This window comes from Aythya ferina (genome assembly GCF_964211825.1).
Source record: "Aythya ferina genome assembly, contig: HAP1_SCAFFOLD_238, whole genome shotgun sequence".
NCBI classification, from domain to species: Eukaryota; Metazoa; Chordata; class Aves; order Anseriformes; family Anatidae; genus Aythya; species Aythya ferina.
In genome coordinates, this window is record NW_028181299.1 from 33612 (window position 1) to 57467 (window position 23856).

Below are 23856 nucleotides of genomic sequence, written 5' to 3' on the forward strand. Positions count from 1 at the left end.
GCGGCCGTGGGGCCGTGCATGCGCGTTGCTTATTACGTCGTTGTTTTTTTTGCTGTGTAATTTCCTACGCTCCTAGATTTTTCTTCATATGTAAATCACACAGAATCACAGATCTTCTAGGTTGGAAGAGACCTCAAGATCATTGAGTCCAACCTCTGACCTAACACTAACGTTTGAGCTAATTCCCGTGGAAAATATTTCATTTACTTTCTTGGTTGTATTGTCCTTTCTATGTTCAAAGCTGAGGCATAAATACGGTAAATTTTGCTTCTAGAAACACCCCAGTTCTTTTGTCTGCACTCTGCATGCTGTAAACTAGGGATAGGCACAAAAAAAACCAAATAAATAAATAAATAAAAGAACACAGCTGCTGCTGCTCCTGCTCTCTTTCTTGTGGTTTGCCCCCTCCTCTTTCCCAGGTGATTGGGTTTGGGTGCTGGGCGGGGCCAAATGGTATAGGAGCCCCAGGCATGCCATCAGAGAGCTCCTTCTGCCCGGGCTGCTCTTTGGGGTCAGTGCTTTGTTGATGCTTCTGTTAGCTACATGCAGGGTTCTTTTGGTGGGTCAGGGTCTGGTACGATCTTTTAGAGGAAACCGATCTAGTAGTATGTGCATTTATTGCTTGAAGCTCTTTGGAGGTGATTAATTGTTATAGCACATTTATGGATAGGATGTCAATGTTATTTTGTGCGTTTGCTTTGTTCTAGGTCCCTCGTGATTTTTGCAGGGTTACAGGGCAGATGCCACCAGATCTACCCCTTTTGTTGTTTTTGTTTTGTTTGATTTTTTTTTTTCTTGATTTTTCTTTTTCTTTTTTGGAAGGGGGTTTGGGATTTGAGCATCTCAATTTTGCGGGTTTGGGATTTGAGCGTCTTAATTTATTGGGTTAGGGGTTTTAGGCATAGGACTTCAGGGGTTTAGTGTGGTAAATAGTTTGGGTTAGGTCCGTAGGGGTTTCGAGGATGTTTAGGGATAGGGCTTGAGGCTTTTTTGTGTAAGGGCGGGAAGGGCTAGGGTTACAGTGAGCGCTGTTAAATGTAGTTCTCGAAAACTCGGCCTCTGATTGGCCGTGCTGGCTGTCCAGGGAATTCTGGTAGGTGTAGTTTTCCGGCACCAGGCTTCCGGTAGGCCGTGTTGACTGCCCGGAGCATGCCGGGAGATGTAGTTCTGGGACTCCGAACTTCCGGGAGGCCATGTTGGGTGCCCGGAGCATGCCGGGCAATGTAGTTCTGGGACTCCGGACCTCCGGGAGGCCATGTTGAGCGCCCAGAGCATGCCTGGAAATGAAGTTCTCGGGAACCAGGGTTGGGCTTAGGGACTAGGGCTGGGGCTAGGGTTAGAGTTTAGGGTGAGGGTTGGGGTTAGGGTTAGGGCTAGTGAATGCTGGTTCTCTGTGTTTGCAGATGACGGTGAGCGTGTTTAAACTAATTCCAGTTGAAGAAGTTTCAGTTACTTGCTTGGTGCCGTTATCAGTTCAACATTAAAAGCTGCAGCAAAAGCAAAAGGGGATTTTTGCTTCTAGAAACACCACAGGTCTCTTGTCTGCTCTCTGAATGTTTTTGAGATAAAACAGATTTTAAAAAACAAAGGAAAGGAAAGGAAAGGAAAACAAAACAAAACAAAACACAGCTGCTCCTTTTGCTCTCTTCCTACTTTCATGTGCTTTGCCCCTCCCCTTTCCCAGGTGATTGGGTTTGGGTGCTGGGCGGGGCTAAATGCTATATGAGCCCCAGGCATGCCATCAGAGAGCTCCTTCTGCCTGGGCTGCTCTTTTGGGGACAGTGCTTTGTTTTTCCTTCTGTCCGTTGCAGGGTTGTTTAGGCAGGCTGGAGTCTATGGATTTCTGGATTTTAAGTGCTTGGAATTCACTTAGGAGAGGGATGTTTAGTAGGGGCTGCTGGCTCAGTTTGGGGCGCGGTTGTCACTGCAGTTATTTTCCTACAGCCAATAGAGTAAAATTCCAGTTTGCCTTTTAGAGGTGCTATAAGTGGGTAAAGAGAACAGATGGAAGCGTGTGCCACGTGGGGTAGGCAAGCGGCTGAGGTACAGGAGGGGATGAGAGCATGTGATTTTTTTTCTGGGGATGAAATGGACTCAATTTTGTTGGTGTATAATCTGTTCTGCTCCTAGATTTTTCTTTCAATGTGAAGAAAAGTTTGAGCTAATTCCAGGTAAGAAAGTTCCAGTTACTTGCTGGGTCGTATTGTCCTTTTAATATTCAAAGCTACAGCAAAAGCGTGGGGATTGTTGCTTCTAGAAACACCCCAGTTTTCTTGTCTGCACTCTGCATGCCGTTGAGCTAAAGCAGACTAAAAAATAAATAAATACAGGAAACACACACACAAAAAACAACAATAACAAAAACAACAACAACAAAAAAAACACACCATTGGGTGATGTGTTGTGAACGCAACGATCATTTAATCCCTTTGTTTTCCCAGGTGGTGTGGATGATACTGGTTGCAGTGTTGGAGCTTGGATTTGGAGAGGAACAGGTGAGCATAGTTGTATGTTGCATCAGCAGTAGTCAGCATTGTGGAGAAGGTGGGCATCATGACCGGCATGCTAGTGAATGCTGGTACTCTGTTTTTGCAGCTGGTGATGAGCCTGGCAATTGACTAAGATGACGACCAGTGCCTGTGTATTTCTTGAGGCGGAGGGAATTTACCATGCAGCAACCTGAGAGCTAAGTTGGGGGGCACCTGGTATTTGCATATCTGGGGTGGCTAATGGGAGCTGGGAGCCAGAGCAGCGTGGAGCCAGCTGGCTGAAAATACTTGGTGCCGCTGCGAGGGTGGTTCAGGCTGGGTCACGTTCAGGCTGCTTGTGGCTGGGTCACCAGGCTAATAGAAGCAGCGGGATTATTTTGTAGCGTGAGTGCGTGCGCCAGGCAGGACAGTTTCCTTCTGTTCGTCTGTCCTGTAGTGTTGCTTCTGCAATGTCTGTTCTGTGCTTCTCGGGTCTTGATATCCTTCTAGCTTTTTACACTGGACAGACCAGACAGGCGACTTGGTAGCGGTGCTGAAGGGCCTCACTGCTTGTTTTGTCATCGTGGCTCTGATCCGAGCACTTCTTGTCTTGCAGTCGCTGCTTGAAGTGCAGTTCTGTTTCAGGTCTCGTGCATCATATTCGGTTTGAGATCGCATCTGTTTCCATCCTCGCTCTTGTGGAAGTCATCTGGGCCGCATCAGGAGCTCTTGCTTGGGAATTGATTTCCTAAGCGTCGTCTTATGTGATTAAGGAGGTATTGGGGAGGCAAGGACAGTCCCCAGACAAGGACTGTATATCTCGAAACAAGACACCGGAACTCACGATAAGGAAGCGGCAGACGGACAGAGAAACAAATGTAAGGACTATAAATCTCAAAACTGGACGTTGGAATTCATTATAAAGACACAACAAAGGGAAGAATTAGCAACAGCCAGCTCTTGCGGTTAAGAAACATGCCAACTCAGCGGATTCCTGACCAAAGGTGAAAAGTACAATGTGAGGAAGACTCGGGGTCTTCCTCCCAAAGACCCCTGCCCACGTCCCAAAGGCCCCTGCCCACAGTTCTTGGGAGGCTCTACTCAGGCGCAAGGTGCCAAAAGGCTAATTAGCATGAGAAGCGAGGGAAGGCGGGGGTAGGCAATGAATATGTATAGGCGCCGGTAGAATATTGATAGATTGATTGTATAAATTCAAGACTGCTTTCTGCTTTGGGTATGCACGATAGGTGGAGAGATCCCCCCGTGCATCCAGCGCTGCAATAAAGAATATACCGCTTAAAGGAATTTCGGCTTCGATCTTTGAATCATATGGGGTTTTCAGTCCCCATCCTTCTGGTCTCTTGTCTTGAAGGAAGGCTTTTTAGGCCTCCATCACCCCAGTTCTGGCAGTGTCTTCCAGTCGCGTGTCGTGACATTTGAGTCTCTCCTTGGGTCTGGTGCAGAGCACCTGTTGTGACTTGCTGTTGCCATAGGGCTTCCCTCCGGGGGTCACTTTTTCTTGCGCCTTGTGTTGTGTGTTTTGTTTGTAGTGTTTGTGGCGTGGCTGTGTGTGTATGTGTTTGGTCTGGAGCTGTCCTGCCTGGCAGTTAGTGATGACAGCTAACGTGGCAGTGCATGGGTGTGCTAATACATTGTCCGGACTGTGTTGGCGAAGACATCTGGTCTGCCTCTGCGCACGTACTGAAGGGCAGCAGGCACAGTCATCTCTGTGGTGTTTGTCAGATGTGCGTGTGGGGGGGAAGAGTTGAGCTGCTTGTGAGCAGCTGCTCGCATAGTGCTTGAACGGTGTGCTTGAGGAGGAGGTCTGTGGAATCTTGAAAGCTTACAGATAAGGGGTTTTTGAAACTTTTATTTTTATTTCTCTCCTGTCCCCAGTAGAGTGTAAACCTTTGGAGGAACCAGTCACAGGAAAGAGCTCCTTCCGGAACTGTTCAGCGCTCCGTAGGCAGCTCGGTGACTGGCTTGGTCTACTCCTGAGGTGTGCTGAGGTATGGGGGCTGCTGTTTTGAAATGATAATATTGTAAACGGGGTCCCTTTGTGTTGTTGAGGGATGGGTGCTAATGCTGGCAGCTGAATGATTATCTTGTGACCGTTTTCATTTGTTAAAGCTGAAACACAGTGTACAACGCGGGACTTGACCGGAGCTGCTTTTGGCAAGGTGAGCGATGAACAGATGTAGCAGGTACTTTAGGGGTGCAGTTGTCACTGCAGTTACTTAACTGCACAAAGTACAGTAAAAATCCTGTTGATATTTCAGGGGTGTTGTAGCTGGCCTAAGAGAGCAGATGGAAGCATCTGCCTCGAGGGCAGGTGAGGGAGCAGAGGTTAGGGAGCAGATGAGAGTAACTGTCCCAGCTGTGCTGTGGCTTTGGATGCTGCTTCAGCCTATGCTTTTCTTTTTGTTTCACAGGTGTGTCGCACAGGCTCAGAGGGGCCAAGCTGCACTCTGAAGAGCAGCACGGGAAGGGCGGGCTGTTTGTGAGCTGGATTGGAGCAGAACTGCCAAGTAGCACGAGGTGACTGCGAAGGGTCTTGCTTTGCAGGTGCCATGGCAGGCTCTCCACAGAAGCGGTTGAGGATTTGAGAAGAGGTTGCAGATCATCGAGGAGCGACACGTGCAGGGACGGCTTGAAAACGGTATGGCTGCTTTCTCTTCTGTTTATCAGGTGTCCCAGGCGACGTGGGCTGTGATGTTAGCCTTTAGGATCGGAACAAAGCAGGTGCTGATGGCGGTCTTCTTCGGTAGGCAAAGAGGTGCCCGAAGCCCCCTCCTGTGCAGCCTGAGCACGCCTCGCTGAGGATGAAGCTTGCTTTCCAGCAGTTCTGGAAACTGTGTTGAGGCTGAAATGCTGCGTCTGTGTTCGGGTTGGGGTTGCACCTTGGTGAGTGTAGGGATGGGTTTTAAGTGGGTGCAGCGGAGGGCCCGGCCCCAGTGTCCTGTAGTGTGTTTTGACCCATCAGCATAGCCTTTTGGTTCTCAGATAGCCTGCTGAAGTAAGTGATTTTTGCTGCGAGTGGAACGGAATTGATTTTGTTGGCGTATAATCTGTTCTGCTCCTAGATTTTTCTTTCTGCGTAAATAAAAGTTTGAGCTAATTCGAGCTGAAAAAGCTTCAGTTACTTGCTTGGTTGTGTTGTCCTTTCAATATTCAAAGCTGCAGCGAAAGCATGGGGATTGTTGCTTCTAGAAACACCCCAGTTCTCCTGTCTGCCCTCTGCATGCTGTTGAGCTAAGCCTTATAAATAAGTAAATAAACCACAGCTGCTGCTCCTCCTCTTTCTACTTTCATGTGCTTTGCCCCTCCCCTTTCCCAGGTGATTGGGTTTGGGTGCTGGGTGGGACCAAAAGGTATATGAGCCCCAAGTATGCCGTCAGAGAGCTCCTTCTGCCTTCTGGGCTGCTCTTTGGGGGTAAGTGCTTTGTTTTTCCTTCAGTCAGTTGCCGGGTTCTCTAGGCAGGCTGGAGTCTATGGATTTCTGGAATTCTAAGGGCTTGGAATTCACTTCATAGAGGGATATGTAGCAGAGGTTGCTGGCTCTACTTTTTTTTTGGGATGGTGGGATACGCTCCTGTGTTTGATCTGTATTTTAATCTCTAGATGAATCAACCCACTTGTGTAACTCTCCAGAGGACTAAAACCAGCTTGATGACATGCTACAAGAGGCTTGACCGTGTTGGTGCAGTATTACCAGGAGACTGAGCAGGGTCACCTTTTTCATCTGCAAAGGGTATGTCTGCCATTACCCCTGCCGGGGCTGCTATGCATTCATGGCCTTGTGGCATTTGTGGACTTCAGTTTGTTTGTTTGTTTGTTTGTTTGTTTGTTTTATTTGTCTGGCTCTGGTCTCTGTGTTTGAGTCCTCTGCATGTGCCGCACTGTTTGCGTATCCATTGTGGATGTGACCTTCTCTCTTTGTTTCTTGTAGCTCAGGGCGTAGGCACGGAAGCTTGAACGAAGCATGAGGGTGAGTGGACAGCAGTGGGGGCCCCGAGTTGCTCGGTGGACTGTGTGAGTCTGCTTCAGCCGTCGGGCCGGCTTTGCAAGTGCCTTGCGACAGCAGAGTACGTCTCCTGCCACGTTTCTGACACGTGCCAGACGTCAGCGGTTCCAGGGTTCCAGTTCCTGAAATGCTGGAGATGCTCGGAGCACGAGAGGAGCTGGGGCGGCTTCGGGGGGCTGGGGGAGAGGGGACAGGGGAGAGGGGGGGCGGCTGCGGCGGCGGGGGGGGGCAGAGAGGGCAGCAGGAGGAGGTGCCGTTGCGTGCGCGTGGCCGACGCCCCTCTGGATTGGCTGGAGTGCTCCGTCCCGAGGCATGCTGGGAGCTGTAGTTCTGCGCTGCCGGGCGGCCACGTGGGCTCCGGGCTGCGCGGCCGGGCCGGGGCCGGGCCGGGGCCGGGCCGTGCGCGCCGGGAGGCGCAGGTTGCCGCTGGCGGCGAGCGCGGTTGCCGGCGGTGAGGCGAGCGAGAGCCTCCGGGGGTGCCTCCTCGGAGCGTCGGGCCGGGAGGGGCGGGGGGTGTTGAGGCCGGGCGCGGGTCCTCGCTGCGCTTGATCGTTGGGCTGCGCCGCGCCGCGCCTCGGAGGCTTTCCTCTCCCTGCGTCCTGACAGCCGGCTCTCTCCTTGTGCTGCGGTTCACCGGGGCAGAAGCAGCTCCCCGCCGCTAGGACCCCTGCGGGGTTTGTTGCCGAGCGAAGGTGGCGCACCGGGTAAAGCGAGGAAAGCCGCAGCTGGCGTGCTGCGGTCGCAGGGTTCTCAGGAGAGAGAGCAGCCCGTCCGTCCCGACTGCCCAGGTAAGTCGCAGCGACCTCGGGGTGGAATCAAGGCGTGCTCGTAAGCTTCCTGCAGCCCCGGCTCCAAGGCTTCATTGAATTTGCGGAAGCGCGAGCTGCTCGGCGCTGGGAAGCGCAAAGGGAAGGAAGGCACGTAGTGCCTGCCGAGTCGTAGTAGCCTCTTAGACCTAGAATGAACTGGCCTGTCAGGCTCTGTCTGTTGCTCAGTCTTTGGTACGAGAGGCTAAACTTTGTCCCGCCTCAGCTTTCGGAGTTGTCCTAGGAATAGACCGGTGCTTGCGGGGCTTTCCAGGACGCTGGTTGCGGTCAGTGAGGACAGACGTGAGAGGCAATTTCTGTCTGTCTGTCTGTCTGTCTCTTGGTTATGTCCCAAGAGTTTTTTGCTTGAACTGTGTGCAATAAAGGAGGCCTTGGGCCTGTACTGAGCAGCGAGAGAGAGCAAAGCTCTGCGTAAGCACTGGCCGTGGCAACGTTGCTTGGGAGTTGAGCGGCTGGGGGTCTTTCCAGAGGTGGGGGGTCTTCCCAGCGGAACTCGGTACGCAGGCAGAAACGTGACCTTCGAGGTCTTTGTTTGTCTTGCGCTGCAGCTGTGGTATTTGCCCCATAACTGTATGGAGTTGCTGAATTCTAGAGGGGATGATGATAGAGACGTCCCTGGTTCAGCCTTTTTTTGCCGCAGTCCTTGCAGAAGTTGTGGAAAAATGAGTAGTATCCTTCTCTTTAAGTTCACCTTTTAAAGAGTTCTTCCTGCAGACTCCTGTCTCCGTGGTTTAGGTACGTGATTTGTGTGAAACAGAGCCAGGCTTTCCTGTTAACGAGTGCCCTGATTGAAATTCCCTGTTGTTGGAGAACAAGAACCATCAGTGGTGCTTGGCAGTTTAAAACCTCTTGGCTTACGCAAAGGCTAACTTGCCAAAGCGAATGGGAAGTAGCCTAAAGTTCAGTAAATGCGCTGAATAGAAAAGGCCGTCTTCTTGACGGGAAAAGAGCTTTGCAGAACGTGAGCTTTGTTTCCCGTAGGGCTCCCTGCTTGCCCACCTGTTCAGCGATTACTGCAGGCTTTGACTGGTCCCCTCAGGCCCAATATCGCACACGTGCTGTGCTGCAGACGGTGCCTTAGCTTCCTTGCCGTCTCGTGCTGCGTTACTTGTACCTGCGGAAAACTTACTTCAGTGTCACAGAAACCCCGTGGGAAGCGTTCCCGACTCACGCCGGTAGGACCATCCCGTCGCGGCTGGTAAAATCCAGGAGCAGGACGATGCTTGGAAGAACGTCACCTATGGAGGAGAAGACAACAGTCTCCTTCCTGTTAGGCAACAGGTTTCCAAGACTGGTTTCCCCACCCCCCTGTGCGTTTTGAAGGAGGCAGTCCCTAAGCTGATGCAATCCAACTATCCAACTGCATCTAAGATGCTGGTTGTTACTTCCATAAGCTATAAAGGAACTTAATGTGTTCTGTGTTTTTAGGTCGAGGCTCGTGTGCGTGAGTTTGGCTTGTCGCGATGGCCGGTGTAGATGATCGCTCACGTGCCCCAAAGCTCCTTGTGCTGATGCTGGATCTGCCCCACGGTAAAGGACCGCATGCTGTGTGTTCAGCTTTTCTTCCTTACCGTGTCGTCCGTATGTATGTATGTATTTACTTCTCTGAAGGAAAGGGTGGATTTTTCGTGGGTCCCTCTGTGCGCGTCTCGAACCAGGCTGCAGTAAATACGCGTAAGCGAGTAGGCTGCTGCAGCGCGTCCTGGACAGTATCAGGGTGCTACTCTGCTAGCAGTGGAGAGCTGGGTGAAGGTGCCCAGGGTAAGGGCTTGTTCTGCCTCAAGTTGAACAGAAAGTTTCAGGAGTTGAGCATCCCAGGGGATGTTTGTGGGACTGCTGTTAGACGATAAAGGTTCGGATGGCTGTCGACGAAGGGGATTTTGTTGGTTCTTTTTCGATAGCTGTTCCTGCCAAAGATCGCGTCGGTCACAAAAGGTAGTAGTAACCTTGCGGTTTCTATGTTCTGTAGCGTTTGTACTAAAATACACTGGCAGATGAATAAATGAGCAGGTACAAATACACGTGACTCTGTAGCTGAGACTAAATAACGTGCAGTTTCTTCTGTGTTTTATCTTTCAAAGCACGTTGTTGCTGAGCGCCTGAGCTTTTTGCTCGCATTACCGAGGAAAGGAATGGCAGTGCTTCTTCCCCCCTCATCTCTCTTTTTTTTTTTTTTTTTTTTTTTCCCCCCTCTCCTCTTCTTCCTCGATGACAGGGTACTCAATGTTTTCCTCGGATGTCCACGTGAAAAACGAAATAAATAAATAAATGCTGATGGTGAAGACACTGACAGAATTGGGTGACATTTTCAAGGTAGAGGAGGGGCGAAGAATGTGGAAATTCCTGGTACATTAGTGGTGCTCTGTTAACAAAACTGACGTATACGCCACTTGCTGTTCCTAGTTTTTTGGTTTGGTTTTCCTTTCAGTAGTCTCCCCGAAGGCTTTTGCGGACACACGGTGTATCTTTTCTGTTCTTTTCAGTATTCTGAAAAGTATTCAGTATTTCTTTTTCAGTATTCGTTTGTCAGGAAAGACGACCGTGCAATCCGAGGGCTGTGGACAACCATCTACCAGGTGGTTGTTGCAGCCTCCATCGGTCATGTTATTTGTGCTTTTAGCTCGCCCTCTCCTGTATCTTGAGTTGAATTTTTTTTTTTTTTTTTTTGGCAACACTATGTTTGCAGTGATAGCATTGCTGCCGAGGTATTTTTGACTAAAAATGATCTTAACTGTAGTAGTGAATTCACAGAGTGTGGCTTTGTGTAACGACTCCCGCGATCACAACTTTTTTTTTTTCCTTTGTCACAGATAGGAGGAAAGCTCTTTCCAGAGAGATGGAAAGAAAGTTGTTTCAGAATACGTTCAGAATGTCTGAAGTTGTTTTGGAATTTTTTTTTGTTTTGTTTTTTTTTTTTTAGTAGTTAACAGTAGTACAGCCCACAGAGCAATTTCTTTGTGCGTGAGAACTCGCGGGTTAACTGAAAGTTACTTGTTTTATTATAAAACTAGGATTTGAAGCCACGGGCATTCAGAAATGCATATGATATGTCTTGTCACAGTCTTCTAGATCAGCTAACCGGAATGAGAACCAATCTTCTGAAAACACACAGGGATATCGTGGGGCAGGATGAAGGTAAATGGACACAATTATTTATTAATATTCTGGTACAGCTATTTAATTCACCTAAGTAGTGTTTCTGTCCTCGGTGTGGGAGAGGAAGTAGACTTTGCATCGTTTCTTGGGTCAGTCGTCCTTCCCTAGATTCCGAAGGAAAAGAATGAAATTTCTGCCTTCTGTCACAAAACATGTTGTGCGTGCTTGGAATTTGAAAATTAAGTTTCATGGGTGAGCTTTCCTGTGCAACAGGATGCAGTAGATGTTCTTATAGTGATGGTGAAAGGAAAGAGGGGCTTTATTTGCCTTTTGCTTTTCCTTTGTTTTGTAGAGGGAGGAAATAGTGATTTCTAGATCTTAAATGCTAACACTGGAAATGGAAGCATGCGAGGCTTGTATTTCCTTAGTCTTAAGGTAGACTAAATTTAGATACCTTGTTCTGCTGCAGACTGCCTTCACGGCGTTCCTGTTGCTCAAAGGGGAAATCATCAGGAGTAGTTGAAAATGATGCCTTCACCCCTTCGGGAGATTGATCCAGATCAACCAAAAAGGCTTCTTCATACACTTGGCAGTCTGTTCAAACAGGATGAGAAGGTAGGAGAAGTCTTGCTATCTGCTGTATCATTATTTGAAAAGTAACTGAATTGTAACACGGAGGCAAATACTCTGGTAGTGAATTGACGAAGCAATTGTTTTTTACTTATATTAAAAAAAAAAAAAAAAGTCTTTTCAGGGTACGATGATAGATGAAGCAGATAAATTTGTTGCTGGGCCTCAGAATAAGATCAAGCGTCCTGGAGAGCCCAATACTCCAGCATCACTAAAGAGAGAAGGCGTAGCACGTCGCCGCTATTGCGACGGCCACAGTCACTGTTGTGACAAACCATGTTGGTGGGAAAGGGCCACCCTGTGCTGCTGGATCTCCGTCACCATATCTGAACCTCAAAGGCATGCCAACAAATAAAGGTGTGTTGGAGTTGTTGTAGTACAGGAACTTGTGTGGTCATAAATGGACATAGTGTGCAGGAAAAAAAAAAAAGGTCTCCGTGCTTTCTGTGTTAATTCAAAAGGACACGTAAGTTTTAGAGTTAATTGGGACTGAATTTCTTTGGTCGGCTTAGACAAACAGGCTGTTGCTATAGGTAACGAAGTCCTGAATGAGCAATAATTTGGAACTGTTTCTAAAAAGTGCTGAAACCTTTCACCACGATGGTTTGGCGGTAGCAAGGATTTCATTTCAGCTTTTAATTCTCATTTGTGTATTCTATAGTGGGGAAGGGAGAAGTGGGGAAGGAAAGTGTGTAAAAAAAAAAAAAAAAAAAATTTTTAAATTTCTCACAAATAGTAATTTACCCACCTGTTGCAGCAGAGTCGAAAGAAAAATTTGCTGGAACTGGGGGAAGGAGGGGAAACTTTAGTTTGCTTTAGTCACTGAAATGGGAATACAGCAAATAACTTCACGACAGTCATATGAGACGGTAGCAGCCCAAAAGGAGGTATTCCTGTGGTTGCGTCAAAGGGTGAATAAAACTACTGAAGTGATCTGACAGTGCTGAGTAACTCTCTCCACAGTACTTTCAACAAGAAGGGATGCAGAATAATGTCCTTCTGTGTTTTTTGATCCTGCAGTTATATGCACTACTAAGCTCCTTCTTAATTTTCAGACACTGGTATCAGTACTGTCCAAGATGGTAATGGAGAGAAGAAAGCAGAAAACTGTCAGTTGCTGGAAGAGCAAATTGATGGCTTGTCTGTGCAAATGGCTTCTTCGGTTCCAGCTGTTAAGGGAGAGGATGAAATGTCACCTGGTGACTTAGACTCTCTACATGATGAGTTCAATTGCTTAAATGATGCAAAGATGGCTTGGATCGTAAACCTGGTACCAATGCACTTGTTCGAGGGCCTCTAAATTACAGCGTGGCTGGAGATGACCAAAAACGAGTGATGGAGTCTACTTCTGAATCTGTGCCAAATTGATTTAAAATAACACCTACAATGTTGGAGGGAAGCGATGCTGGTATTAAAATCAGAGTGGTGAAAGAGGTTTGCAAACGTGGAAGAAGTAAGTTCTTTATTAGTGTATTAAAAATAGGCTAGGGGTACAGAAGACTTTTTCTTGAAATGAGGATCTATTTTGAAAATAAAACCTCAGATTTGGAATGATTTTTGATTACTCGTGTACAAGTAGTGGAAGAACAAGAAAGTAAGTACATGTATTCAGAGTCCAACTTTATATCCTCACCGTCCTTACTGCAGCACTCTTAAGCAGGCTTAGTCACAGCACCATTCGTGTTTTCATAGTTGGTTCAGAGAAGAAAACACAGAAACCAATGAAAAAATACTGTTGTTTCACATCTAAGGTGTCCGGTTCATTCTTTTGCGCTACTTTTTTTTTTTTTGTTGTTAAACTTTATACGAGACAATCGTGCTCATGCTCCACATAGATCGGTCATCTTGTAAAGAGTAGTTATCTTAAACCTCTGCTTTCAAAAATGACAGCTCTAGGTTGAAACATGGCTCGGTATCCCTTTGTTTCTATTAACTGCTGATCATGGCAGCGTGTTCGTGGAGATACAAGGCTTCTCTGCTGATTAAACCTAGTCTGCATTTTCCAAGGGCAGGTGTTTCTAGATACTGCTCTTTTAAGAGAACAAAATTCAGCGTTACATTTGAATATCAGCTAATCGATATCACTTCAAATTATTGGTATGCTGGCTTTTTTTTCTTACGTGCATTACTGTATGCAGAAATGGGAAACTCTAGGCTTTGTTGTTTTTCCTTTGGCTGTTGAGATTTACTGAAAATGCATTTACAAGATCTGTTTCTAATATCTGTTTGGATCTCTTCTTTAAGATCGTGAAAAAAATCTTCTCTCTTCTTGAGGAGGTACGTACAAGGACGGATGGAAACTCAGAAGTATTTCATTGAATTTGCTATAAGGGAAGGAGCAAGGTTTGTATAGATACGAATGATTCGGAGTTAAACGCTAACGTTGTTCATGATAGCAAATCTCAGTCTTTTCCAAAACAAGTGTTTTGTTTTGACATACCTAAATTATTACAGTTTCAGCGGTCAAACTGCCGTTGTATTTTCTGAAGTAAATGGTCGTTACCTAGAGCTGAAGTGTGAAATAGAAAGATACGGGTGGTTATGGAAGAAAGACCCAGAATTTGCGTGGGTTGGGGAAAGATGGCTGTATCAAATTAAATTTGCCATTCTGATGTCAGAAATGAGGGAAGCTCTTCCATGCTGGAAACAGAGAGCCTCCGCTAATACTGTTTGTCGTGGCCAAATAATACTGAGTTATTTAACTGCTGTTTTTGGAAGAAGAAATGAAATTACTTCCCTAGGTTTAAAAATCGTGTCTTAATACAGCACTTAGAGAGAACGCTAGAGGAGCTAGAGTTCAACAGCCTACCCAACAGAGTTAATCAGGTGAACGGTAGATAATAGTGTACCAGCCAGAGGAATACGGACCGGGAATGAGTTTGCTGTGCCGCAGAAGAGTGGAAGAGGACGTAGCTGTTGCCCTCGCCATCCTGGCGGTCAAGTGATCTTACTGTCAGAGTCCGAGAAGAAGCAGCAGAGCTTTAACTTTACGAACCTCTATCGGCAGAAGCTGGGCTGTAACCTTAAGGACGTGCTATGAAAGGTGTGGCTTTTTTCCTGTGGAGGGTGCTCTTTGCTCAACAGGCTGAAAAAAATAACCATTGCTGCCCCTCCTGCAGGTGGTGAGAATTTACTCACTTGAATACTGTCATTAGCTGTTTTACGTGCAATAGGCAGTGGATCGCACTAAAATGGGGCACTGTCAAATGCACACAGTGTCTGCATTGTGGAGAGATCCCATCTGTTGTGTCCCGTCCCCCCCCCCCCCCCCCCCCCCCCCCAATAAAAAACCAACCAAACAAACAAAACTCCCAGAAACACCTGCACTGGTAATATTGCATGTTGCCAGCACAGAGACGAGGGCCTTGTTCCCGAGAACTGCTAGCCATGCCTTTAAACTTGAGATTCAGCGTAGATCGAGAGTAAAGAAACTGCTGTTGTGTTAATGAAAGCTAAAGACAGCCCTGTGACTGTTACCACTTGGTGGTTACTAAACAATCTACCTCAGACTCTCTTCTGTTTTTATCTGCAGACATTATGAAAGCGCACCTGAGGCTTCCCAGGTCCCTGACTTCAGTTCTCTTTCCTCCCGTGAGGAGGACGGAGATTCTTCAGGTGGCCTTGCCTTGGCACACGCTGTGCTTTGGAAGCACTAAAAAGAAATGCTTTTAAAAGTGTGCATTTATTTTAATGTTCATACAAAAGAGATTGGTTTTGAACAGTGTTGTTACCGGATCACTAATTTGATATTTTAACTGTATGCATTTTTTTGAACATAGGTGGGGGTGTGTGTGTGTGTATATGTGTGTGTATATATATATATATATAAAAAAAATAAACCGTTTTATTAATTCTCGTTAAGTGCTGATCTGAGGAGTCTGTAATGGGCAGCGCTGAATTCCTCAAATTGTCTGTCACCAACAGACCGCTAATATTTTTTGTGAAACCAGTCTGCATATCCTGAAACCCCACTTCTGGTAATAGCTGCGGAATGTGTTTGTTACTTACCTCCCGGTAGCACGTACCCTGGAGCACCTGCCTCATCAGTCAGCTCAGCCTGTACAGGGTGTACATTTTTGCTCCAAGGCTAAAGTGTTAAAGACACCAAGTTCCAGCTTACCAAATCCTTGGTTACCCGAGTTAATATCCTCCCTTCCGTTCCTCTTACTCTTTTGTTCAAAGGTAATGTTGTGAATCACAGAAAATGCAACGAAGACTGGAGCACCTGCACGTAATTAATATTTTCCTTTTAAACGGTAATATGCCAGTAGTAAGTGGCTCTTCAGATAATTTTATTTTCGGTTGTTCTCATTTAAAAACAGTCTCCTGCTCCTTTAACAGCTTTCTTTTAAAAGACAGGTTGAAGTTGTGCTGGCGTTAAGAAGCTCTTCACAAGGTACTGGGGCTGTCCTGAGGATTCCACTTGACCAGCCAGCAGAAGAGGCAGGGAAACATACTTACATTGATGGCCTGAACTTCTCTTCCTATTACTCTTTTTAGTACTAGCCAGCGTGTGTGAGACATCTTTTCCTTCTCCTGTGAAGCAGTGGGCTGGTCTTTCTGGAAGAGGTTGTTTGACCATTGGAATTACACCAGTGAGATTCAAGAAGGAAATAAAATCCAAAAGCAGCAGCGTATCTTTATTACTACGTTAAGTGAGAAAGTGACACTTGGAACGAACTCGTTATAAACAATTCTGAACTCTTTTCTTAGCGGGAACGTACTTATCTGTACCGTTGAACGTACTTGAAAAAAAAAAACAAACAAACCACAGGAGTACCTTGGAATACATAGGGCGATTCATCCCTTCAGGATCATTACACGGCAGCTGTATGTCACCACAATACACCTCTTTTGCTTAATGGTGGACTTCTCAGAGGGAATTTACTTGGGTCAGGTATACTGTGTGTATGTGGTTTTATGCACGTAGAACTGCCTGTACTACACTATCTTTTAAATAGGTGGTGGTAAGAGGAGACAGCTTTCTTCTAGTAGATTCTTCCTTAAGTTTCTTTAGTGATTCCGGGGGCGCTCACTTGACCGTGATGTGCCTGACCTGGTTAGCATCTAAACCTCCTCCTCTGATGTGGTACAGCTGTCTGCTAAATTAGTTACAGAAAGATGGTGACTTTAACTCAGACAGTTCTCTCTTACCTCGCTATTGTTTTATCTGGATAATTTGAATTTGGATTAGAGCAGCGGAGGGAAAAGATGCCTTACACTGAAACGGACGCGAGTCTGTGAGAAGAAAGCCAGGCGTCCTTGGAGACTGTGCCAATGAAAAGGGGAAGAAAAATGAGTGGAATAAATCTGAGTGCACATAGTCCTGCATCCCGAAGGGAGCACAGAAGGAAGGTTGCTTGCTTAGAAGAGCAGTGGATGCTTCGTGCCCGCCTTAAAGAGAATATTAACAGAGAGAATTCTTTGTAAGACAAGCTGCCCCGCGGGGTGTGGGTAGCAAATACGTTGGAAAAAATACAGCCACAAGCTCCGAATGGCACAGTAGGCGAGCTGTGATCCGCCCGACAAGGCCTCCCGCGGGCGCCCTCTGCCGCCACCTGCTGGTGGAAAACGAGTACTGCAGGCGGCCGAGGGGCGCGCATGCGCGGTGGCACCGGCGGGCGCCCTCTGCCGCCACCTGCTGCTGTTACTCGGGTACTGCAGGCGGCCGAGGGGCGCGCATAGCGCGGAGACGCCCGCGGGCGCCCTCTGCCGCCACCTGCTGGTGGAAAACGAGTACTGCAGGCGTCCGGGGGCCGCGCATGCGCGGTGGGGTCCGGTGGCGCCCCCTGCCGCCACCTGCTGGTGGTGAAGGGGTACAGCAGGCAGCCGGGGGGCGCGCATGCGCGGTGGGGCCCGGGGGGCGCCCTCTGCCGCCACCTGCTGGTGGGAAGCGAGTACTGCAGGCTGCCGGGCGCCACGAATGCCGCATGACGCCCGTGGGCACCCTCTGCCGCCATCTGCTGGTGGAAAACGAGTACTGCAGGCGGCCGGGGGGCGCGCAACGCGCGGTGACGCCCGCGGGCGCCCTCTGCCGCCACCTGCTGGTGGGAAGCAAGTACTGCAGGCGGCCGGGGGACGCGCATGCGCCGTGGGGTCCGGTGGCGACCTCTGCCGCCAGCTGCTGGTGCAAAACGAATACTGCAGGCGGCCGGGGGACGCGCATGCGCGTTGGCACCCGCGGGCGCCCTCTGCCGCCACCTGCTGGTGGGAAAGGGGTACTGCAGGCGGCCGAGGGGCGCGCATGCGCGTTGGCACCCGCGGGCGCCCTCTACCGCCACCTGCTGGTGGGAAGCGAGTACTGCAGGCGGCCGGGGGGCGCGCATGCGCGGTGACGCCCGCGGGCGCCCTCTGCCGCCACCTGCTGGTTTTAATCGGGTACTGCAGGCGGCCGAGGGGCGCGCATGCGCGGTGACGCCCGCGGGCGCCCTCTGCCGCCACCTGCTGGTTTTAATCGGGTACTGCAGGCGGCCGGGGGGCGCGCATGCGCGGTGACGCCCGCGGGCGCCCTCTGCCGCCACCTGCTGGTTTTAATCGGGTACTGCAGGCGGCCGGGGGGCGCGCATGCGCGGTGACGCCCGCGGGCGCCCTCTGCCGCCACCTGCTGGTTTTAATCGGGTACTGCAGGCGGCCGGGGGCCGCGCATGCGCGGTGACGCCCGCGGGCGCCCTCTGCCGCCACCTGCTGGTTTTAATCGGGTATTGCAGGCGGCCGAGGGGCGCGCATGCGCGGTGGGGCCCCGGGGGCGCCCTCTGCCGCCACCTGCTGGTGGAGAACTAGTACTGCAGGCGGCCGAGGGGGGCGCATGCGCGGTGAGGCCCGGGGGCGCCCTCTGCCGCCTCCTGCTGGTGGAAAACGAGTACTGCAGGCGGCCGAGGGGCGCGCATGCGCGGTGGGGCCCGGGGGCGCCCTCTGCCGCCTCCTGCTGGTGGAAAACGAGTACTGCAGGCGGCCGTGGGGCCGTGCATGCGCGTTGCTTATTACGTCGTTGTTTTTTTTGCTGTGTAATTTCCTACGCTCCTAGATTTTTCTTCATATGTAAATCACACAGAATCACAGATCTTCTAGGTTGGAAGAGACCTCAAGATCATTGAGTCCAACCTCTGACCTAACACTAACGTTTGAGCTAATTCCCGTGGAAAATATTTCATTTACTTTCTTGGTTGTATTGTCCTTTCTATGTTCAAAGCTGAGGCATAAATACGGTAAATTTTGCTTCTAGAAACACCCCAGTTCTTTTGTCTGCACTCTGCATGCTGTAAACTAGGGATAGGCACAAAAAAAACCAAATAAATAAATAAATAAAAGAACACAGCTGCTGCTGCTCCTGCTCTCTTTCTTGTGGTTTGCCCCCTCCTCTTTCCCAGGTGATTGGGTTTGGGTGCTGGGCGGGGCCAAATGGTATAGGAGCCCCAGGCATGCCATCAGAGAGCTCCTTCTGCCCGGGCTGCTCTTTGGGGTCAGTGCTTTGTTGATGCTTCTGTTAGCTACATGCAGGGTTCTTTTGGTGGGTCAGGGTCTGGTACGATCTTTTAGAGGAAACCGATCTAGTAGTATGTGCATTTATTGCTTGAAGCTCTTTGGAGGTGATTAATTGTTATAGCACATTTATGGATAGGATGTCAATGTTATTTTGTGCGTTTGCTTTGTTGTTCTAGGTCCCTCGTGATTTTTGCAGGGTTACAGGGCAGATGCCACCAGATCTACCCCTTTTGTTGTTTTTGTTTTGTTTGATTTTTTTTTTTCTTGATTTTTCTTTTTCTTTTTTGGAAGGGGGTTTGGGATTTGAGCATCTCAATTTTGCGGGTTTGGGATTTGAGCGTCTTAATTTATTGGGTTAGGGGTTTTAGGCATAGGACTTCAGGGGTTTAGTGTGGTAAATAGTTTGGGTTAGGTCCGTAGGGGTTTCGAGGATGTTTAGGGATAGGGCTTGAGGCTTTTTTGTGTAAGGGCGGGAAGGGCTAGGGTTACAGTGAGCGCTGTTAAATGTAGTTCTCGAAAACTCGGCCTCTGATTGGCCGTGCTGGCTGTCCAGGGAATTCTGGTAGGTGTAGTTTTCCGGCACCAGGCTTCCGGTAGGCCGTGTTGACTGCCCGGAGCATGCCGGGAGATGTAGTTCTGGGACTCCGAACCTCCGGGAGGCCATGTTGGGTGCCCGGGGCATGCCGGGCAATGTAGTTCTGGGACTCCGGACCTCCGGGAGGCCATGTTGAGCGCCCAGAGCATGCCTGGAAATGAAGTTCTCGGGAACCAGGGTTGGGCTTAGGGACTAGGGCTGGGGCTAGGGTTAGAGTTTAGGGTGAGGGTTGGGGTTAGGGTTAGGGCTAGTGAATGCTGGTTCTCTGTGTTTGCAGATGACGGTGAGCGTGTTTAAACTAATTCCAGTTGAAGAAGTTTCAGTTACTTGCTTGGTGCCGTTATCAGTTCAACATTAAAAGCTGCAGCAAAAGCAAAAGGGGATTTTTGCTTCTAGAAACACCACAGGTCTCTTGTCTGCTCTCTGAATGTTTTTGAGATAAAACAGATTTTAAAAAACAAAGGAAAAAACAAAACAAAACAAAACACAGCTGCTCCTTTTGCTCTCTTCCTACTTTCATGTGCTTTGCCCTTCCCCTTTCCCAGGTGATTGGGTTTGGGTGCTGGGCGGGGCTAAATGCTATATGAGCCCCAGGCATGCCATCAGAGAGCTCCTTCTTCCTGGGCTGCTCTTTGGGGGCAGTGCTTTGTTCTTCCTTCTGTCCGTTGCAGGGTTGTTTAGGCAGGCTGGAGTCTATGGATTTCTGGATTTTAAGTGCTTGGAATTCACTTAGGAGAGGGATGTTTAGTAGGGGCTGCTGGCTCAGTTTGGGGCGCGGTTGTCACTGCAGTTATTTTCCTACAGCCAATAGAGTAAAATTCCAGTTTGCCTTTTAGAGGTGCTATAAGTGGGTAAAGAGAACAGATGGAAGCGTGTGCCACGTGGGGTAGGCAAGCGGCTGAGGTACAGGAGGGGATGAGAGCATGTGATTTTTTTTTTCTGGGGATGAAATGGAATCAATTTTGTTGGTGTATAATCTGTTCTGCTCCTAGATTTTTCTTTCAATGTGAAGAAAAGTTTGAGCTAATTCCAGGTAAGAAAGTTCCAGTTACTTGCTGGGTCGTATTGTCCTTTTAATATTCAAAGCTACAGCAAAAGCGTGGGGATTGTTGCTTCTAGAAACACCCCAGTTTTCTTGTCTGCACTCTGCATGCCGTTGAGCTAAAGCAGACTAAAAAAATAAATAAATACAGGAAACACACACACAAAAAACAATAACAAAAAAAACACACACACACACAAAAAAACACACCATTGGGTGATGTGTTGTGAACGCAACGATCATTTAATCCCTTTGTTTTCCCAGGTGGTGTGGATGATACTGGTTGCACTGTTGGAGCTTGGATTTGGAGAGGAACAGGTGGGCATAGTTGTATGTTGCGTCAGCAGTAGTCAGCGTTGTGGAGAAGGTGGGCATCATGACCGGCATGCTAGTGAATGCTGTTACTCTGTTTTTGCAGCTGATGATGAGCCTGGCAATTGACTAAGATGACAATCAGTGCCTGTGCATTTCTTGAGGCGGAGGGAATTTACCATGCAGCAACCTGAGAGCTAAGTTGGGGGGCACCTGGTATTTGCATATCTGGGGTGGCTAATGGGAGCTGGGAGCCAGAGCAGCGTGGAGCCAGCTGGCTGAAAATACTTGGTGCCGCTGCGAGGGTGGTTCAGGCTGGGTCACGTTCAGGCTGCTTGTGGCAGGGTCACCAGGCTAATAGAAGCAGCGGGATTATTTTGTAGCGTGAGTGCGTGCGCCAGGCATGACAGTTTCCTTCTGTTCGTCTGTCCTGTAGTGTTGCTTCTGCAATGTCTGTTCTGTGCTTCTTAGGTCTTGATATCCTTCTAGCTTTTGACACTGGACTGACCAGACAGGCGACTTGGTAGCAGTGCTGAAGGGCCTCAGTTCTTGTTTTGTCATCGTGGCTCTGATCCGAGCACTTCTTGTCTTGCAGTCGCTGCTTGAAATGCAGTTCTGTTTCAGGTCTCGTGCATCATATTCGGTTTGAGATGGCGTCTGTTTCCATCCTCACTCTTGCGGAAGTCATCTGGGCCGCATCAGGAGCTCCTGCTTGGGAATTGATTTCCTAAGCGTCGTCTTATGGGGTTTTCAGTCCCCATCCTTCTGGTCTCTTGTCTTGAAGGCAGGCTTTTTAGGCCTCCATCACCCCAGTTCTGGCAGTTGCTTCCAGTCGCGTGTCGTGACATTCGAGTCTCTCCTTGGGTCTGGTGCAGAGCACCTGTTGTGACTTGCTGTTGCCATAGGGCTTCCCTCCGGGGGTCACTTTTTCTTGCGCCTTGTGTTGTGTGTTTGGTTTGTAGTGTTTGCGGCGTGCCTGTGTGTGTATGTGTCTGGTCTGGAGCTGTCCTGCCTGGCAGTTAGTGATGACAGCTAACGTGGCAGTGCATGGGTGTGCTAATACATTGTCCGGACTGTGTTGGCGAAGACATCTGGTCTGCCTCTGGGCACGTACTGAAGGGCAGCAGGCACAGTCATCTCTGTGGTGTTTGTCAGATGTGCGTGTGGGGGGGAGAGTTGAGCTGCTTGTGAGCAGCTGCTCGCATAGTGCTTGAACGGTGTGCTTGAGGAGGAGGTCTGTGGAATCTTGAAAGCTTACAGATAAGGGGTTTTTGAAAGTTTTATTTTTATTTCTCTCCTGTCCCCAGTAGAGTGTAAACCTTTGGAGGAACCTGTCACAGGAAAGAGCTCCTTCCGGAACTGTTCAGTGCTCTGTAGGCAGCTCGGTGACTGGCTTGGTCTACTTCTGAGGTGTGCTGAGGTATGGGGGCTTCTGTTTAGAAATGATAATATTGTAAATGGGGTCCCTTTGTGTTGTTGAGGGATGGGTGCTAATGCTGGCAGCTGAACGATTATCTTGTGACCGTTTTCATTTGCTAAAGCTGAAACACAGTGTACAACACAGGACTTGACCGCAGCTTCTTTTAGCAAGGTGAGCGATGAGCAGATCTAGCAGTTACTTTAGTGGTGCAGTTGTCACTGCAGTTACTTAACTGCACAAAGTACTGAAGCTGTCCTGCCTGGCAGTTAGTGATGACAGCTAACGTGGCAGTGCATGGGTGTACTAATACATTGTCCGGACTGTATTGGCAAAGACATCCGGTCTGCCTCTGGGCGCGTACTGACGGGCAGCTGGCACAGTCATCTCTGGAGGTTGGTAGATGTGGATTTGGCAGAGTTGAGCTGCTTGCGAGCAGCTGCTCCCATAATGCTTGAACAGTGCACTGTTGAATCATGAAAGCTTACAGATACGGGGTTTTGAAACTTTTATTTTTATATCTTTCCTGTCCCCAGCAGAGTGTGTACCTTAGTAGGAACTGCTCACAGGAAAGAGCTCCTTTTGGAACTGTCCAGCACTCGGTAGGCAGCTCGGTGACTGGCTTGATCTACTTCTGAGGTGCTGAGGTAAGGGGGCTGCTGTTTTGAAAGGATAATTTGTAAATGGGGTCCCTTCTGTTGTTGAGGGATGGGTGCTAATGCTGGCAGCTGAATGATTATCTTGTGACCGTTTTCATTTGCTAAAGCTGAAACACAGTGTACAACACAGGACTTGACCACAGCTTCTTTTAGCAAGGTGAGCGATGAGCAGATCTAGCAGTTACTTTAGTGGTGCAGTTGTCACTGCAGTTACTTAACTGCACAAAGTACAGTAAAAATCCTGTTTATATTTCAGAGGTGTGTTGTAGCTGGCCTAAGAGAGCAGATGGAAGCATCTTCCTCGAGGGCAGGTGAGGAGGCAGAGGTAAGGGAGCAGATGAGAGTAACTGTCCTAGCTGTGCTGTGTCTTTGGATGCTGCTTCAGCCTATGCTTTTCTTTTTGTTTCACAGGTGTGTCGCACAGGCTGAGTGGGGCCAAGTTGCACTCTGAAGATCAGCACGAGAAGGGCGGGCTGTTTGTGAGCTGGATTGGAGCAGAACTGCCAAGTAGCACGAGGTGACTGCGAAGGGTCTTGCTTTGCAGGTGCCATGGCAGGCTCTCCACAGAAGTGGTTGAGGATTTGAGAAGAAGTTGCAGATCATCGAGGAGCGACACGTGCAGGGACGGCTTGAAAACGGTATGGCTGCTTTCTCTTCTGTTTATCAGGTGTCCCAGGCAACGTGGGCTGTGATGTTAGTCTTTAGAATCTGAACAAAGCAGGTGCTGATGGCGGTCTTCTTTGGTAGGCAAAGAGGTGCCCGAAGCCCTGTCCTGTGTAGCCTGGGCATGCCTCGCTGAGTATGAAGCTTGCTTTCCAGCAGTTCTCAAAACTGTGTTGAGGCTGAAATGCTGCGTCTGTGTTTGGGTTGGGGTTGCACCTTGGTGAGTGTAGGGATGGGTTTTAAGTGGGTGCAGCGGAGGGCCTGGCCCCAGTGTCCTGTAGTGTGTTTTAACACATCAGCGTAGCCTTTTGGTTCTCAGATAGCCTACTGAAGTAAGTGATTTCTCCTGCGAGTGGAATGGAATTGAATACTTCTTTTGGCATGTAATCTGTTCTGCTCCTAGATTTTTCTTTGTAAATGAAAGATTGAGGTAATTCCAGGTGGAAAAAAAAAAAAAGAGTTACTTGCTTGTTTGTATTTTCCTTTCAATATTCAAAGCTGCAGCAAAAGCATGGGGATTTTTGTTTCTAGAAACACCCCAGTTCTCTTGTCTGCGCTCTGCATGCTGTTGAGCTAAGCCATATAAAGAAGTTAATAAAACCACAGCTGCTGCTCCTCCTCTTTCTGCTTTTTTGTGCTTT

The 23856-nt window shown here is 48.7% G+C and overlaps 5 long non-coding RNA genes across 6 annotated transcripts; 4 read left to right on the plus strand and 1 right to left on the minus strand.

Annotated features, from left to right (window-relative positions):
- The first annotated feature begins 1723 nt into the window (after positions 1–1723).
- Positions 1724–3773, plus strand: LOC311429004. Its single transcript, XR_014688000.1, has 3 exons — positions 1724–2171; positions 2442–2495; positions 2596–3773. It is a non-coding gene; the product is annotated as an uncharacterized lncRNA (long non-coding RNA).
- Positions 3774–3873: 100 nt separating this feature from the next.
- Positions 3874–12790, plus strand: LOC311429002. 2 transcript variants are annotated; one of them, XR_014687998.1, is made up of 11 exons: positions 4071–4477; positions 4599–4648; positions 5034–5127; positions 5237–5372; positions 6090–6219; positions 6418–6456; positions 7135–7280; positions 8748–8849; positions 10381–10454; positions 10885–11030; positions 12101–12790. It is a non-coding gene; the product is annotated as an uncharacterized lncRNA (long non-coding RNA). The 2 variants fall into 2 exon arrangements; XR_014687997.1 differs by lacking the exons at positions 5237–5372; positions 8748–8849 and having other exon boundaries at positions 3874–4477.
- A 2290-nt stretch (positions 12791–15080) lies between these two features.
- LOC311429006 lies at positions 15081–16975 on the minus strand. Its single transcript, XR_014688002.1, has 2 exons — positions 16926–16975; positions 15081–16603 (listed from the first exon to the last, which is right to left on the minus strand). It is a non-coding gene; the product is annotated as an uncharacterized lncRNA (long non-coding RNA).
- Positions 16976–20426: 3451 nt separating this feature from the next.
- Positions 20427–21863, plus strand: LOC311429005. The gene is made up of 3 exons (XR_014688001.1): positions 20427–20482; positions 20557–20677; positions 21784–21863. It is a non-coding gene; the product is annotated as an uncharacterized lncRNA (long non-coding RNA).
- Positions 21864–22427: 564 nt separating this feature from the next.
- On the plus strand, positions 22428–22863 carry LOC311429012. Its single transcript, XR_014688010.1, has 3 exons — positions 22428–22540; positions 22660–22709; positions 22809–22863. It is a non-coding gene; the product is annotated as an uncharacterized lncRNA (long non-coding RNA).
- The last annotated feature ends 993 nt before the right edge of the window (positions 22864–23856 follow it).